A 17,589-nucleotide genomic window follows, 5' to 3' on the forward strand; every position below is an offset into this window, starting at 1 on the left:
CAAGTATCCAGATTTATAATACAATTTTTTTAGGCAGGAACACAGCAAACTCTCAGATATATGAGACTATCTGATTACAGAATTCTTCTCTTTCTGAGTTTGTATACCTAAGACTAAAGCCAAGGTATACTCTGCATTGTTAAAAATACGTTTCTCTAGCTGGATGTGCTGGTGCACGCCTGTACTCCCACCTGCTCAGGAGGTGGAAGCAGGAGGATCACTTGAGCTCAGCCAGAGCAACATAGCAAGACTCAGTCTCGAAAATATATACATTTCTCTATGGAGAGTTAACACACTTAGGTATGTATTTTAGAAAGACTGATTGTTTCAGAACATAGAATGAAGCTGACCCAGATGGAAAGCAAAGGTAATGATGAAAAGATTCATGTGGTAATCTAGGCCAGAAAGGACATTGGCTTGGACAAAAGAAGTGACCATTTGGTTGGCAATGAGAAGACAAATTTTAAAAGTATTTGAGACTCATACTATGCACAAAAATTAACTCAAAGTGGATCATAGGCCCCAGTGTAAGAGCTAAAACATATACAGCTCCAAAAAAAAAAAATGTAGTGAATCTTCATAACCTTGGGTTAGGCAAAGTCATCTTTGATAGGATAATAAAAACACAGGAAGCAAAAGAAAAAATAAATACAGGCCGGGTGCGGAGGCTCACGCCTGTAATCCCAGCACTTTGGGAGGCCGAGGCAGGCGGATCACAAGGTCAGGAGATCGAGACCACGGTGAAACCCCGTCTCTATTAAAAATACAAAAAAATTAGCCAGGTGCAGTGACGGGCGCCTGTAGTCCCAGCTGCTCTGCAGGCTGAGGCAGGAGAATGGCGTGATCCCGGGAGGTGGAGCTTGCAGTGAGCCAAGATCCTGCCACTGCACTCCAGCCTGGGCGACAGAGCGAGACTCTGTCTCAAAAAAAAAAAAGAAAGGAAAAGAAAAGAAAAAATAAGTACATTAGATCATCATTTGTTAAAAATTTGTGTTTCAAAGGCTACCATCAAGAAAGTAAAAAGAAAACCCACAGAATGAGACACAATATTTTCTAAACATATATATGAGACTTGTGGGTAGAATATATAAAGAACTCTTACAAATTAACAATAAAAATTCAAAGGACACAATTTAAAAATGGCCAAAGGATCTGAATAGACATTTCTCCAAAGAAAATATACAACAACCAACATGTACCTGAAAACGTGCAGGACATAGTTAACCATCAGAAAAATGCAAACCAAAACTGCAATGAGATACTATTTCATACCTACTAGGATGGCCATAATAAAATCAGACAACCACAAGTGTTTGTGAAGATGTGGAGAAATTGGAACGCTCATAGACTGCTGGCAAATGTGTAAAATGGTGCAATTACTTTGGAAAACAGTCTGGCAATCTCTCTAAAGGTTAAAAATAGAGTAGTAATGGTAATATGACCCAGCATTTCCACTTTTAGGTATGTACCCAAGATAAATGTAAACATATGTCCACACCCAAACTTGTGCAGGAATGTTTACAATGGTATTATTCATAATAGCCAAAATGTGAAAACAGTTCAAATTTCTATCAGCTGATGAATGGATAAATATCCAAACAATAGAATTCCTTTTTTTTCTTTTTTGAGACGGAGTTTCGCTCTTGTCTCCCAGGCTAGAGTGCAATGGCGTCATCTCAGCTCACTGCAACCTCTGCTTCCCAGGTTCAAGTGATTCTCCTGCCTCAGCCTCCTGAGTAGCTGGGATTACAGGCACCTGCTACCATGATTGGCTAATTTTTGTTTTTTCCTTTTTTGTTTTATTTTTTGAGACAGAGCCTCCCACTGTCACCCAGGCTAGAGTGCTGTGGTGCGATCTCGGCTCACTGCAAGCTTTGCCTCCTGGGTTTGCGCCATTCTCCTGCCTCAGCCTCCTGAGTAGCTGGGACTACAGGCACCCACCACCATGCCTGGCTCATTTTTTGTATTTTTAGTAGAGATGGGGTTTCACCATGTTGGCCAAACTGGTCTCGAACTCCTGACCTCAAGTGATCCTCCTAACTCGGCCTCCCAAAGTGCTGGGATTACAGGCTTGAGCCACTACATCCAGCCCATACAATAGAATATTATTCAATAATAAAAAGTATTGAAGTACTGATACTCGCTAAAACGTGGATGAACTTTAAAACTATTATGCTAAGTGAAAGAAATCAGTTACAAAAGACCACATATTGTATTATTCCATTTAAATAAAATTTTTGGAAAAGAAACACTTAGAGACAGAAAGTAGAATAGTGGTTGCCTGGTGCTGGAGACTTTGGGGAGAAATGGAGAGGAAATGCTATCATGTATGGTGGTTTTTATTTTTATTTTTTGGAGTGATGAAAATGTTCTAAAGTTGACTGTGGTGATAGTTGCTCAACTTAGTGAATATATTTTAAAAAATGACTTGCATAGTTTAACTGGGTGAATTTTATAGTGTGTAAATTATTTCTCAATAAAGCTATTATGTTACAAAAAATGTAGGAAGTAAATGGATGAATCTTGATTATCGTTTATATGTGAAATAAGAATATCAGGTGGGAAGAAAACAAGGCTTTTTGATTAGTCTGTGGGGTAATGGATGATAAGGAATACAGAAAAACAAGAAGGTTCACAGAAGGTGATGAGCTCAGTTTGGGATATAGCAAATTTGAAGAGCTGGAAATGAATCCATATTGCTATAACTCAAGAGCAATGCCTAGGTTGGAGATGATACATTCTGGAAGCAGGACCATAAAAGTGGTCATTGAAGTCAGTGATGTGGGTGAGAAAAGGCCCTGGGCAGAAGTCTGTGGAGCCCCAGCACTGAGGGGCATTCTTGGGAGAAGAACCAGCTAAGGAGACACAAGATTTCTTGAAATAGAACATTCGTATAAGCTAACACATGTCACATTCGTCTATAAGAAGTAGGACTTCAAGGAAGTTTTGTGCCATTAATATGCTTGGATAAACCAAAGTCTAATAATGAAAATAGAAGCCTTGGAATAGCAAACAATACCTTTTTTTCCTTTCTTCAACTGATGCCAATTTTTTGGAACGTTGTTTTGAAATAAAAAGAGTTTTAGGCCGGGTGTGGTGGCTCATGCCTGTAATCCCGGCACTTTGGGAGGCCAAGGCGGGTGGATCACCTGAGGTCAGGAGTTTGAGACCAGCCTGACCAACATGGTGAAACCCTGTCTCTACAGAAAATACAAAAAATTAGCCGGGCGTGGTGGCAGGGACTTGTAATCCCAGCTACTCGGGAGGCTGGGGCAGGAGAATTGCTTGAACCTGGATGGGAGGTGGAGGTTGCAGTGAGCCAATATCATGCCATTGCACTCCAGCCTGGGCGACAAGAGCCAGACTCCATCTCAAAAAAGAAAAGACAGAGAGAGAGTTTTAACAAGTAAAATTAACATAATTTCATCATCTAGTTTTCTTAATGTTTAAAATTGATTCTTAACCAAACTTGTCATCACATACAAGTATATATATATTATATATGCCAACAAGTATATACATATTATATATGCCACTAAATTACATATTCTGTCACTTTGCCATAAGCTGTTTGAAAGACATTTTAGTTTCCTTCCCACAGCCTTAGCATGCTGTAGCCTTAAGAAGTAATCTATGAATATAATTTTAATGTTATTAAAGCTGTGATTTTCTACAAACAGGTTAATTTTCAAAGGGAGCTCAGTTATTATAACATCTACTGGATAATTTAGATTGTTTCTATTATTACAGCTTCTTGTTCAGAGTAACTTCACTAATGTTTATAATATGCTGTTTGGAATGCCCTGTTTTTCAAGATGAACTCACTGGAACTATTGACTTGGCAGCCAGCTACTTTTTAAAAGCAGTGCACCAATCAGATAAGAATAATCAACTCAAATATTTACTTAAAACCTTTCCAAAATAATTACTTACAAGTCTCAAACCAGAATAACAAAATTTGAAGTGCAATTACAGAAACACTTTTCTCTCACATGCTTGTTGAAGACAAATAACAGAAAACACTAATATATTGATGTTGATTACTGAAAAGGTATTGTTTAGAATGTTTTAGAATCTATGTCTTAGGCATTGGTGTGTATTTCTATTAACTTGTTTTCCAGAAGTCTTATTTTTGTTTCCAGGTATTTTCTGATTTCCTCAGAGCTCCAAATGGTATCAACAAGTGCTTTTCTACAATGAGAATGAGGCATGCCGGTGTGATGGTCCCTAATCAATATTTGCCAGCATATCATTATGTTAAAAATATTATCAGGAGTTTACCTATAAGAGTACCTAAGAATGGGGCTTATTAGTTAGAAATCGTAATTCAAATATCCCTGTCTCCCTTTTCTAAAGAATGCTTGGCCGGGCGTGGTGACTAACGCCTGTAATTCCAGCACTTTGGGAGGCTGAGGTGGGTGGATGACCTGAGTTCAGGAGTTCGAGACCAGCCTGGCCAACATGGGAAAACCCCGTCTCTACTAAGAGTACAAAAATTAGCCGAGCATGGTGGCATGTGCCTGTAATCCCAGCTACTTGGGAGGCTGAGGTAAGAAATCACTTGAACCTGGGGGGTGGAGTTTGCAGTAAGCCAAGATGGTGCGATTGCACTCTAGCCTGGGCAACAAGAGCAAAACTCTGTCTCAAAAAACGAGGAAAGATTCCAGGAATTTTTCTTAAACATCACAAATCTTTTCCCATGAGGCAGATTTCTCCATCAGCAGTTGTAACATATACCACCTGCATTTCCTGGGTTGGTATACCTCTATTTTCATATTTAAGATGATCGTTTAATTTAGTATTTAAAAGTTTTGCATGCAGCATCAAGGAAATTTTTGATCTGAAAATTAACTATTACAATTTACATAATGGATTATTTTCCTTTTCAAATATCCTGGAAAGAAAAAGGGAAATAAATACATTTGTTAAGTATATTTAAATTCTATATTATATGAATGGATTTGAACAATTACGTTTACCTAGAGTTTTGTAATATACTCAATTCTGTTCATAGTCACTTTTAACATCTTTTTATGATTTAAATGATTCAATTTTGTTAAGAAGCCAGGGCAATAATAGATCATCTAGATCTTTCCCTGTTCAGTGTTCCATTCACCACATCAGGCTAAGGGTGTAAGGTGCAAGCTGCTTTTGACCTTTCAGAGCACATGGAACTAAACAGAAAATGGCTTTTTCAAAATGCTCCTAGCACACAGATATCCTACTTCCCAGCATATTGGAGATGGTCTTTTTTTCCTGGCAGTTGAGATGCCTGCCCCAGTTACATTTGGCCAGGTAAACTGCTCTCTTCATAAGACACCAGGAGAATGACTTATTAGAAGGCAATGATTTGCAATTGCCTAAGATCTCTCAGTAAAACTGATTCTTCTGCTTCTATTTTGCTGTTACTGTTTTGCATTTGAGAATTAGTATTTTGACTACTGTGTCATCCCTGTCATTCTGTCTTCAAGGTGAGCCTTCACAGACTAAGGTAAAAAGTTCTCAGCCTATTTTCATGACTATGTTGGCTACTTGTTCTAAATTGAAATAATTTTTATGACTGACTCTGTGAAAATAGTTAACTAAATAAATTCTAGTCAAATGATCCTAGAATCTATGGAAACTGATTTCATGCACATAATGTCAAGAGATCACGCCACTGCACTCCAGCCTGAGTGATAGAGTAAAACTTTGTCTCAAAGATTATTGAATTTGAATCTGAATTCTCTGAACTCAATAGCAGTTTGGAAACATTCTCCAACAATATAAATTCTTGAACATTTGTATAGCTAAAATATGAGAGAAACAGGGAAGTTATTCTCACCACAATTTTAGTCATTTTTTCAAATTCAGAAAACTACAAAATTTTCCAAACTAATTATCATGCTCCTGATTCAGGACAGAAAGCTGCTTAGAGATGTGATGACATTTCCATGGATTCAGAAATGAAGTGCTGGGCTCAGAAAATACCACAGGGTATCTGTCCTTAGGAAGTTTACAGAAGTACAAAAGAATCAGAGTGATTTATTGTTGAGGGTTTTTTTGTTTAATTATTTGTTTTTGTTTTTTAGACAGAGTCTTGCTGTGTCACCCAGGGTGGAGTGCAGTGGTGCGATCTCGGTTCACTGCAACCTCTGCTTCCCAAATTCAAGCGATTCTCCTGCCTCAGCCTCCCGAGTAGCTGGAATTACAGGGAAACCACCACACCCAGCTAATTTTTGTATTTTTAGTAGAGATGGGTTTTTGCCATGTTGGCCAGGCTGGTCTCAAACTCCTCACCTCAGGTGATTCGCCTGCTTCGGTCTCCCAAAGTGCTGGGATTACAGGCATAAGCCACCATGCCTGGCCTATTGTTGAGGTTTTATAATAGAAATACCTTTAAAAGCCAGAGCAGAAAAGAGTTTAAGTGGACATAAAATTGGAATCAGGATACATTTCATAGGGGAGGCCATGGATGAACTCTGAAGAGAGGAAGGGGATTTGCTGATTGGACAGCAAAGTCAGTAGTATGACTTGAGTAGAGATTGTGCATTGGGAGGTCTGGGTTAACAAAAGAGGGGGAGGAGTCAAGATGGCCGAATAGAAACAGCTCCGGTCTATAGCTCTCAGCATGAGTGATGCAGAAGATGGGTGATTTCTGCATTTCCATCTGAGGTACCGGTTTCATCTCACTAGGGAGTGCCAGACAGTGGGCGCAGGACAGTGGGTGCAGCGCACTGTGAGCCAGCCAAAGCAGGGCGAGGCATTGCCTCACTCGGGAAGCACAAGGGGTCAGGGAGTTCCCTTTCCTGGTCAAGGAAAGGGGTGACAGACAGCACCTGGAAAATCGGGCCACTCCCACCCGAATACTGCGCTTTTCCGACAGGCTGAGGAAATGGCACACCAGGAGATTATAACCCGCACCTGGTTCAGAGGGTCCTACGCCCACGGAGTCTCGCTGATTGCTAGCACAGCAGTCTGAGATCAAACTGCAAGGCGGCAGCAAGTCTGGGGGAGGGGCGCCCACCATTGCCCAGGCTCGCTTAGGTAAACAAAGCAGCCTGGAAGCTCGAACTGGGTGGAGCCCACCACAGCTCAAGGAGGCCTGCCTGCCTCTGTAGGCTCCACCTCTGGGAGCAGGGCACAGACAAACAAAAAGACAGCAGTAACCTCTGCAGACTTAAATGTCCCTGTCTGACAACTTTGAGGAGAGCAGTGGTTCTCCCAGCACACAGCTGGAGATCTGAGAACGGGCAGACTGCCTCCTCAAGTGGGTCCCTGACCCCTGGCCCCCGAGCAGCCTAAATGGGAGGCACCCCCCAGTAGGGGCAGACTGACACCTCACATGGCCGGGTACTCCTCTGAGACAAAACTTCCAGAGGAACGATCAGACAGCAGCATTCGCGGATCACGAAAATCCGCGGTTCTGCAGACACCGCTGCTGATACCCAGGCAAAAAGGGTCTGGAGTGGACCTCTAGCAAACTCCAACAGACCTGCAGCTGAGGGTCCTCACTGTTAGAAGGAAAACTAACAAACAGAAAGGACATCCACACCAAAAATCCATCTGTACATCACCATCATCAAAGACCAAAAGTAGATAAAACCACAAAGATGGGGAAAAAACAGAGCAGAAAAACTGGAAACTCTAAAAAGCAGAGCGCCTCTCCTCCTCCAAAGGAACACAGTTCCTCACCAGCAACGGAACAAAGCTGGCTGTAGAATGACTTTGACGAGATGAGAGAAGAAGGCTTCAGACAATCAAACTACTCCGAGCTACAGGAGGAAATTCAAACCAAAGGCAAAGAAGTTGAAAACTTTGAAAAAAATTTAGAAGAATGTATAACTAGAATAACCAATACAGAGAAGTGCTTAAAGGAGCTGATGGAGCTGAAAGCCAAGGCTCGAGAACTACTTGAAGAATGCAGAAGCCTCAGGAGCTGATGCGATCAACTGGAAGAAAGGGTATCAGTGATGGAAGATGAAATGAATCAAATGAAGCGAGAAGGGAAGTTTAGAGAAAAAAGAATAAAAAGAAACGAACAAAGCCTCCAAGAAATATGGGACTATGCGAAAAGACCAAATCTGCCTCTGATTGGTGTACCTGAAAGTGATGGGGAGAATGGAACCAAGGTGGAAAACACTCTGCAGGATATTATCCAGGAGAACTTCCCCAATCTAGCAAGGCAGGCCAACATTCAGATTCAGGAAATACAGAGAACACCACAAAGATACTCCTTGAGAAGAGCAGCTCCAAGACACATAATTGTCAGATTCACCAAAGTTGAAATGAAGGAAAAAATGTTAAGGGCAGCCAGAGAGAAAGGTCAGGTTATCCACAAAGGGGAGCCCATCAGACTAACAGCGGATCTCTCGGCAGAAACTCTACAAGCCAGAAGAGAGTGGGGGCCAATATTCAACATTCCTAAAGAAAAGAATTTTCAACACAAAATTTCATATCCAGCCAAACTGAGCTTCGTAAGAGAAGGAGAAATAAAATACTTTACAGACAAACAAATGCTGAGAGATTTTGTCACCATCAGGCCTGCCCTAAAAGAGCTCTTGAAGGAAGCACTAAACATGGAAAGGCAAAACCGGTACCAGCTGCTGCAAAATCATGCCAAAATGTAAAGACCATGGAGATTAGGAAGAAACTGCATCAACTAACGAGCAAAATAACCAGCTAACATCATAATGACAGGATCAAATTCACACATAACAATATTAACTTTAAATGTAAATGGACTAAATGCTCCAATTAAAAGACACAGACTGGCAAATTGGATAAAGAGTCAAGACCCATCAGTGTGCTGTATTCAGGAAACCCATCTCACATGCAGAGACATACATAGGCTCAAAATAAAAGGATGGAGGAAGATCTACCAAGCAAATGGAAAACAAAAAAAGGCAGGGGTTGCAATCCTAGCCTCTGATAAAACAGACTTTAAACCAACAAAGATCAAAAGAGACAAAGAAGGCCATTACATAATGGTAAAGGGATCAATTCAACAAGAAGAGCTAACTATCCTAAATATATATGCACCCAATACAGGAGCACCCAGATTCATAAAGCAAGTCCTGAGTGACCTATAAAGAGACTTAGACTCCCACACAATAATAATGGGAGACTTTAACACCCCACTGTCAACATTAGACAGATCAACGAGACAGAAAGTTAACAAGGATACCCAGGAATTGTACTCAGCTCTGCACCAAGTGGACCTAATAGACATCTACAGAACTCTCCACCCCAAATCAACAGAATATACATTTTTTTCAGCACCACAGCTATTCCAAAATTGACTACATAGTTGGAAGTAAAGCTCTCCTCAGCAAATGTAAAAGAACAGAAATTATAACAAACTGCCTCTCAGACCACAGTGCAATCAAACTAGAACTCAGGATTAAGAAACTCACTCAAAACCGCTCAAATACATGGAAACTGAACAACCTGCTCCTGAATACTACTGGGTACATAACGAAATCAAGGCAGAAATAAAGATGTTCTTTGAAACCAACGAGAACAAAGACACAACATACCAGAATCTCTGGGACACATTCAAAGCAGTGTGTAGAGGAAAATTTATAGCACTAAATGCCCACAGCAGAAAGCAGGAAAGATCCAAAATTGACACCCTAACATCACAATTAAAAGAACTAGAAAAGCAAGAGCAAACACATTCAAAAGCTAGCAGAAGGCAAGAAATAACTAAAATCAGAGCAGAACTGAAGGAAATAGAGACACAAAAAAACTCTTCAAAAAATTAATGAATCCAGGAGCTGGTTTTTTGAAAGGATCAACAAAATTGATAGACCACTAGCAAGACTAATAAAGAAAAAAAGAGAGAAGAATCAAATAGATGCAATAAAAAATGATAAAGGGGATATCACCACCGATCCCACAGAAATACAAACTACCATCAGAGAATACTATAAACACCTCTACACAAATAAACTAGAAAATCTAGAAGAAATGGATAAATTCCTCGACACATACACTCTCCCAAGACTAAACCAGGAAGAAGTTGAATCTCTGAATAGACCAATAACAGGAGCTGAAATTGTAGCAATAATCAATAGCTTACCAACCAAAAAGAGTCCAGGACCAGATGGATTCACAGCCGAATTCTACCAGAGGTACAAGGAGGAACTGGTACCATTCCTTCTGAAACTATTCCAATCAATAGAAAAAGAGGGAATCCTCCCTAACTCATTTTATGAGGCCAGCATCATCCTGATACCAAAACCGGGCAGAGACACAACCAAAAAAGAGAATTTTAGACCAATATCCTTGAGGAACATTGATGCAAATTCCTCAATAAAATACTGGAAAACCAAATCCAGCAGCACATCAAAAAGGTTATCCCCAATGATCAAGTGGGCTTCATCCCTGGGATGCAAGGCTGGCTCAATATACGCAAATCAATAAACGTAATCCAGCATATAAACAGAACCAAAGACAAAAACCACATGATTATCTCAATAGATGCAGAAAAGGCCTTTGCCAAAATTCAACACCCCTTCATGCTAAAAACTCTCAATAAATTAGGTATTGATGGGACGTATCTCAAAATAATAAGAGCTATCCATGAAAAACCCACAGCCAATATCATACTGAATGGGCAAAAACTGGAAGCATTCCCTTTGAAAACTGGCACAAGACAGGGATGCCCTCTCTCACCACTCCTATTCAACATAGTGTTGGAAGTTCTGGCCAGGGCAATTAGACAGGAGAAGGAAATAAAGGGTATTCAATTAGGAAAAGAGGAAGTCAAATTGTCCCTGTTTGCAGATGACATGATTGTATATCTAGAAAACCCCATTGTCTCAGCCCAAAATCTCCTTAAGCGTATAAGCAACTTCAGCAAAGTCTCAGGATACAAAATCAATGTACAAAAATCACAAGCATTCTTATACACCAATAACAGACAAACAGAGAGCCAAACCATGAGTGAACTCCCACTCACAATTGCTTCAAAGAGAATAAAATACTTAGGAATCCAACTTACAAGGGACGTGAAGGACCTCTTCAAGGAGAACTACAAACCACTGCTCAATGAAATAAAAGAAGACACAAACAAATGGAAGAACATTCCATGCTCATGGGTAGGAAGAATCAATATCTTGAAAATGGCCATACTGCCCAAGGTAATTTATAGATTCAATGCCATCCCCATCAAGCTACCAATGACTTTCTTCACAGAATTGGAAAAAACTACTTTAAAGTTCATATGGAACCAAAAAAGAGCCTGCATCACCAAGTTAATCCTAAGCCAAAAGAACAAAGCTGGAGGCATCATGCTACCTGACTTCAAACTATACTACAAGGCTACATTAACCAAAACAGCATGGTACTGGTACCAAAACAGAGATACAGATCAATGGAACAGAGCAGAGCCCTCAGAAATAACGCCACATATCTACAACTATCTGATCTTTGACAAACCAGAGAAAAACAAGCAATGGGGAAAGGATTCCCTGTTTAATAAATGATGCTGGGAAAACTGGCTAGCCATATGTAGAAAGCTGAAACTGGATCCCTTCCTTACACCTTATACAAAAATTAATTCAAGATGGATTAAAAACTTAAACGTCAGACCTAAAACCATAAAAACCCTAGAAGAAAACCTAGGCAATACCATTCAGGATATAGGCATGGGCAAGGACTTCATGTCTAAAACACCAAAAGTAATGGCAACAAAAGCCAAAATTGACAAATGGGATCTAATTAAACTAAAGAGCTTCTGCACAGCAAAAGAAACTACCATCAGAGTGAACAGGCAACCAACAAAATTGGAGACAATTTTCGCAACCTACTCATCTGACAAAGGGCTAATATCCAGAATCTACAATGAACTCAAACAAATTTACAAGAAAAAAACAAACAACCCCATCAAAAAGTGGGCAAAGGATATGAACAGACACTTCTCAAAAGAAGACATTTATGCAGCCAACAGACACATGAAAAAATGCTCATCATCACTGGCCATCAGAGAAATGCAAATCAAAACCACAATGAGATACCACCTCACACCAGTTAGAATGGCAATCATTAAAAAGTCAGGAAACAACAGGTGCTGGAGAGGATGTGGAGAAATAGAAACACCTTTACACTGTTGGTGGGACTGTAAACTAGTTCAACCATTGTGGAAGTCAGTGTGGCGATTCCTCAGGGATCTAGAACTAGAAATACCATTTGACCCAGCCATCCCATTACTGGGTATATACCCAAAGGACTATAAATCATGCTGCTATAAAGACACATGCACACGTATGTTTATAGTGGCACTATTCACAATAGCAAAGACTTGGGACCAACCCAAATGTCCAACAATGATAGACTGGATTAAGAAAATGTGGCACATATACACCATGGAATACTATGCAGCCATAAAAAATGATGAATTCGTGTCCTTTGTAGGGACATGGATGAAATTGGAAATCATCATTCTCAGTAAACTATCGCAAGGACAAAAAACCAAACACCGCATGTTCTCACTCATAGATGGGAACTGAACAATGAGAACACATGGACGCAGGAAGGGGAACATCACACTCTGGGGACTGTTGTGGGGTGGAGGGAGGGGGAAGGGATAGCATTAGGAGATATACCTAATGCTAAATGAGGAGTTAATGGGTGCAGCACACCAACATGGCACATGTATACATATGTAACTAACCGGCACATTGTGCACATGTACCCTAAAACTTAAAGTATAGTAATAATAATCATAATAATCATAATAATAAAAAGAATTAACGATGAGTTTAAGAAACAGAGGCAGGGTCTGCACATCATTAAAATAGCCTTGGGATTTATCTGTAACCATCAGGATACTGATGAAGGGTGTTAAATCGGAGAGTAGCATGAGCATTGTGGCTGTGGTCTACTGGGTAGATTTGTGGATGTTTGAGAGACTCATGACAGGGAGACTAGTTACCAGAGCTGGACCGAAGTGGAAGGATCTAAACTAAAACAATGTCATTGACAGTGAGTGAAACAGGGTGGGAGGGAAATTATTAGGGTGGTCCTATGGCATGCTCTTAGACCAGGATTGTCCACAGCAGGTACGGGAGTGGAGTAGTCAAGCAAGAGTCCTGTTCTCTTGGGTTACAGTCCTAGCGATTAACCACACACTATGGAAATCAACCTAGTTGCTATGGTTAAGCAAAGAACTTAACACTATAGCTACACAATAAAATATATTTATGGTTTTTGTTTGTCTTTTAAAAATACAATCAGCTATCTACGGAATTAATGCTACTTTTCTGTGAAGGTCATTAATTATCATCATTATCATTTTAGATCATGATTGGATGCACCAGGACTTTACCTTAGAGTTTCCTAAAGAGGACCTTGCCCGGGCGTTGACTATAGATTTATTATGCCATTGAAGTTTTATATATTATTCTCACTGATAAAGAGTATATCCAACATTACCTGTAAAAGCCTATGATTATTTAGTTTTTAAAAAACATAATTTCAAATTAAGGCTATAATTCAAAGTCATGTTTCTCCCTGAGGAAAAAAATGCATTTGCCTTAAGTGATATTCTCATATATAAGGAGATTTATGTAGGAGTCAGTGAATGGCTTTTGGCAATGCTCTGCTGTGGTGGGAAGCCCCTGAGATGGCACCAAATAATCTTCGTTTCCTGGTACTCATGCCCTTCTGTAATTCCTCTTCTTAAATGTGTAATGGACCTAGTGAATATGGCAGAAGTGCTAGGATGTCACTTTGGAGATTAGGTTATGAACACATTGTGATATCTGTCTTACTTTCCCTCTCTTGCTTTCCCACTGGCTTATGAGAAAAGCCGGTTTCCATGTTTTGAGTTGCCTTGTGGAGAGTAGAGTGACAAGGACCCCATGTGACAAGGACCAGAGCTCTCCAGCCAACAGTCAGTGAGGACTCGAGATCATCAACAGTCGTCACATGAGGAAGCTAGAAGTAGAGCATCCCCCAGTCTAGCCTTAAGATGATGGGAGACCTAGTTGACAATGTTGATTGCAGGCTCGTGAGATCCAGAGGCGCCTGGCTAACCTATGCCTGGGCACCTGACCCAAGAAACTGTAATAGGAGGAATATTGTTTTGGGATAATTTGTTAGGGAACAGTAGATAATCTAATAAACCTGTTATTATATTTTATTACTTAAGTTACAGCAAATAAAGGGGTATATATATAGCGGATGCTGTAATATTTTATCTTTAAGTAACAAAATATTATGCCTTCATAATTATATTATTTTCTAACAGCCATTCTTTTCCAAGGAATGATAGAATATTCTAATATCTATCAATTACATCCATTGCTTACCTTAAATGCCAAACCAACCAACCAACCAACCAACCAAACAAACAAACAACAAACCAGTAATTCCTATCTTCGGGCAACATGTAAAATATTATTACATAAAAAACTTTTAATCACATAGCATTTAAAAAATTAATTTCCTGTTTTGATACAATGTTCAGTTATCCTTCCCATTTTACCACTTGCCATTTTACAATTTTACTATAAAAAAACAGGAAATTATCAGCAAGTACTGTACTACACATTTGAATGGGATCTCTTCATTAGCAAATCAACACCCCAAATATGGATATCTTTTTATTTTCAGGGATTGGTTGGGCCCCGTAACTTTTTTTTTTTTTTTTTGAGATGGAGTCTCGCTCTGTTGCCCAAGCTGGAGTGCAGTGGCGCAATCTCGGCTCACTTCAAGCTCTGCCTCCCGGGTTCACGCCATTCTCCTGCCTCAGCCTCCCGAGTAGTTGGGACTACAGGCGCCCGCAACCACGCCCAGCTAATTTTTTTGTATTTTTGGTAGAGACATGGTTTCACTGTGTTAGACAGGATGGTCTCGATCTCCTGACCTCGTGATCTGCCTGCCTCGGCCTCTCAAAGTGCTGGGATTACAGGCGTGAGCCACCGCGCCTGGCCTCTGGGCCCCATAACTTTTATGTGAACTATATATATGTGTGTGTGTGTGTGTATATATATATGTGTGTGTGTGTGTGTGTGTGTATAATATATGTATGTATATATATATTTTTTTCTCTTTTTCAAGTGGATATTTCTCTGCAAAAATAACTTGGTTTATGCATACTTGCAGAATTTTGCCAACACACTACATAATGATATTTGATATTTAGTCAAAGATGGACTTCGTGTGCTATGGTGGTCCCATAGGATTATAATGGAGCTTTTTTTTGGGTGGGGCGGGGTACAGAATCTCACTCTGTTGCCCAGGGAGTAGCTGGGATTACAGGCACGTACCACCATGCCTGCCTAATTTTTTTTTTTTTTTTTTTTTGAGACCGAGTCTCGCTCTGTCGCCCAGGCTGTAGTGCAGTGGCGAAATCTTGGCTCCCTGCAAGCTCCGCCTCCTGGGTTCACGCCATTCTCCTGCCTCAGCCTCCCGAGTAGCTAGGACTACGGGCGCCCACCACCACGCCCGGCTAATTTTTTTTGTATTTTTAGTAGAGACAGGGTTTCACTGTGTTAGCCAGGCTGGTCTCCATCTCCTGACCTCAAGTGATCCGCCTGCCTCAGCCTCCCAAAGTGCTGGGATTACAGGCATGAACCACCGCGCCCAGCCAGAGCTTTCATAATGTATTTTTACTGTACCTTTCCTATGTTTAGATACAGAAACACTTACCATTGTGTTCAAATTGTGTATTCAGTACAGTAACATGCTGTACAGTAACATGCTGTACCCTAGGAGCTACAGGCTATACCATATAGCCTAGGTGTGTAGGAGGCTATACCATCTAGGTTTGTGTAAATGCATTCTGGGATATTTGCACAAGAACAAAAGCTCCTAACCGCATTTCTCAGAAGGTATCTGTTGTTAAGTGATGCATGGACTGTAGTTAAATTGACTAGTATTAAACATGCAGTGCTGTGCTCATAAACCAAGGTGATGGCATGGCTGGAGGCCTGTTCATGCGCGGCATTCACAGCAGTCATATTTGCTGGCAGGATTAGAGAATGGCAAGTATATTAACAAACTCATTGGAGTCATTAACTTGGGAATGGTCGCAAAAGGCGGCAAAATCAGAGAAATAGTATAAATTGCTTTTTAAAATTTAGCATTCTGAAAAAAGGCAGTTTTGAAAACCATGAATAACATATTTAGTATTGGGAAGAAATCCTTGGATAGTAGCCTTAACAAAATAAATAAAGGAAAATAAGCTGAAAAGTAGAAAAAACGCACACTGTAATCAGTAATACAAGAGAATCAGTAGTACAAGAGAATTCCTAGGTCTTACAGAATACGCTAAAACTGTGAACATGGTGATCCAAGTAATTCAAATAATTGCAAAGTGATGCTTTTAGCTGAATGGCATTACTGACCCATTAATGGTGGGAAATCAGATTTATTGTGTTTTCAGGGTTTGTTATGGAATTATTTTGAGCTGTAAATATTGTATTTCTAGTTCCTGTGCCATAAAACACACAATAATCTTTGATCAATCACTTGGGGCAGGTACATTTCTTATGGAAACATATTCTATATTATATCAAATTTTCTATCAGAGAAAAAAACAGTTTATAAACTAGTTTATGAACATTAAGTTCAATGAAGTGTACTAGACTTAGTATTGTGTTGACAGAAACCTAATAGTTCATTACTTCCAATCCTCACTTCTACTTTTATCGATGAAGAGTCTATCATCAACTTTTACCCCCCTTAGCACCATATCCTACTTACCTGAGATAAATGGATAGAAGTGGATAATTAGTACCTTCATTGTGTGTGTGTGTGTGTGTGTATGTGTTAGGTTGAATTTCTTGAAAACACAAAGTTACCTTAAGAGGTTTTCCAGGAAAGGCTCTTTGGAGATAAATAAATATAGAGAAGTGAAGAGGGCAGGATGGGGCAGAGGGAGAAAGTGACCAACAACTTGGTTAGAACTGAGGCCTCAGCTCACCCCACAGGAAACTTCAGTGGGTCTTAGAAGTGAGCCCACATTGAAGCAGAGGGAACTTCACTAGTGCTTCTCAGCTCTCCCCACCCCACCTTATGTGGGACAGCATGGTTAGAGTTGACTAAAGTTAGGTATTTCCTCTCAGAGATACTGGAAATGGGTATTTCCCTTCTCCTGTGTGGAAGGCTAAAGGGGTGGAAGTTAACTATTTCCTTTCCATCATGTGGAAGCTCGAGCAGGCTGGAATTGGGTATTTACCTTCCCCAAGTTGATTAGACTCTGATAAAATCCCAATAATTTAGACTTTGGTAAAGCAGTTTACCTTAAGGGCAGGTCTTGATAATAACGAAATAAACCATGATTTATTTCATACTGATTTTTTTCTCCTTTCCTTGGCAAGGAAATTTTTCATTGATATTCACTCTAAGGCCCTGATGGTGCTCCTGGAAATAAAACTCGCAAAAGTGTGAGGGTCGTTCTTAGACTGGACCCTTTTGGGATTTTTAACTCTCAAGCTTATCCACTCTGAGCCTCAGGCAATTTGCCAATTACAGCTTAGGGTTTCCCGTCCCAGTACGAATTCCTGCAGTGGCTCCTGCTCATGGATTTCTGTCCCAGTAGATTATGATTCTCTGTGCTCACCTGTTTCTTCAATTTGAGAGGCAGAGGTCCTGTGA

This window comes from Pan troglodytes, chromosome 8 (assembly GCF_028858775.2).
Source record: "Pan troglodytes isolate AG18354 chromosome 8, NHGRI_mPanTro3-v2.0_pri, whole genome shotgun sequence".
In the NCBI taxonomy this organism is placed as follows: domain Eukaryota; kingdom Metazoa; phylum Chordata; class Mammalia; order Primates; family Hominidae; genus Pan; species Pan troglodytes.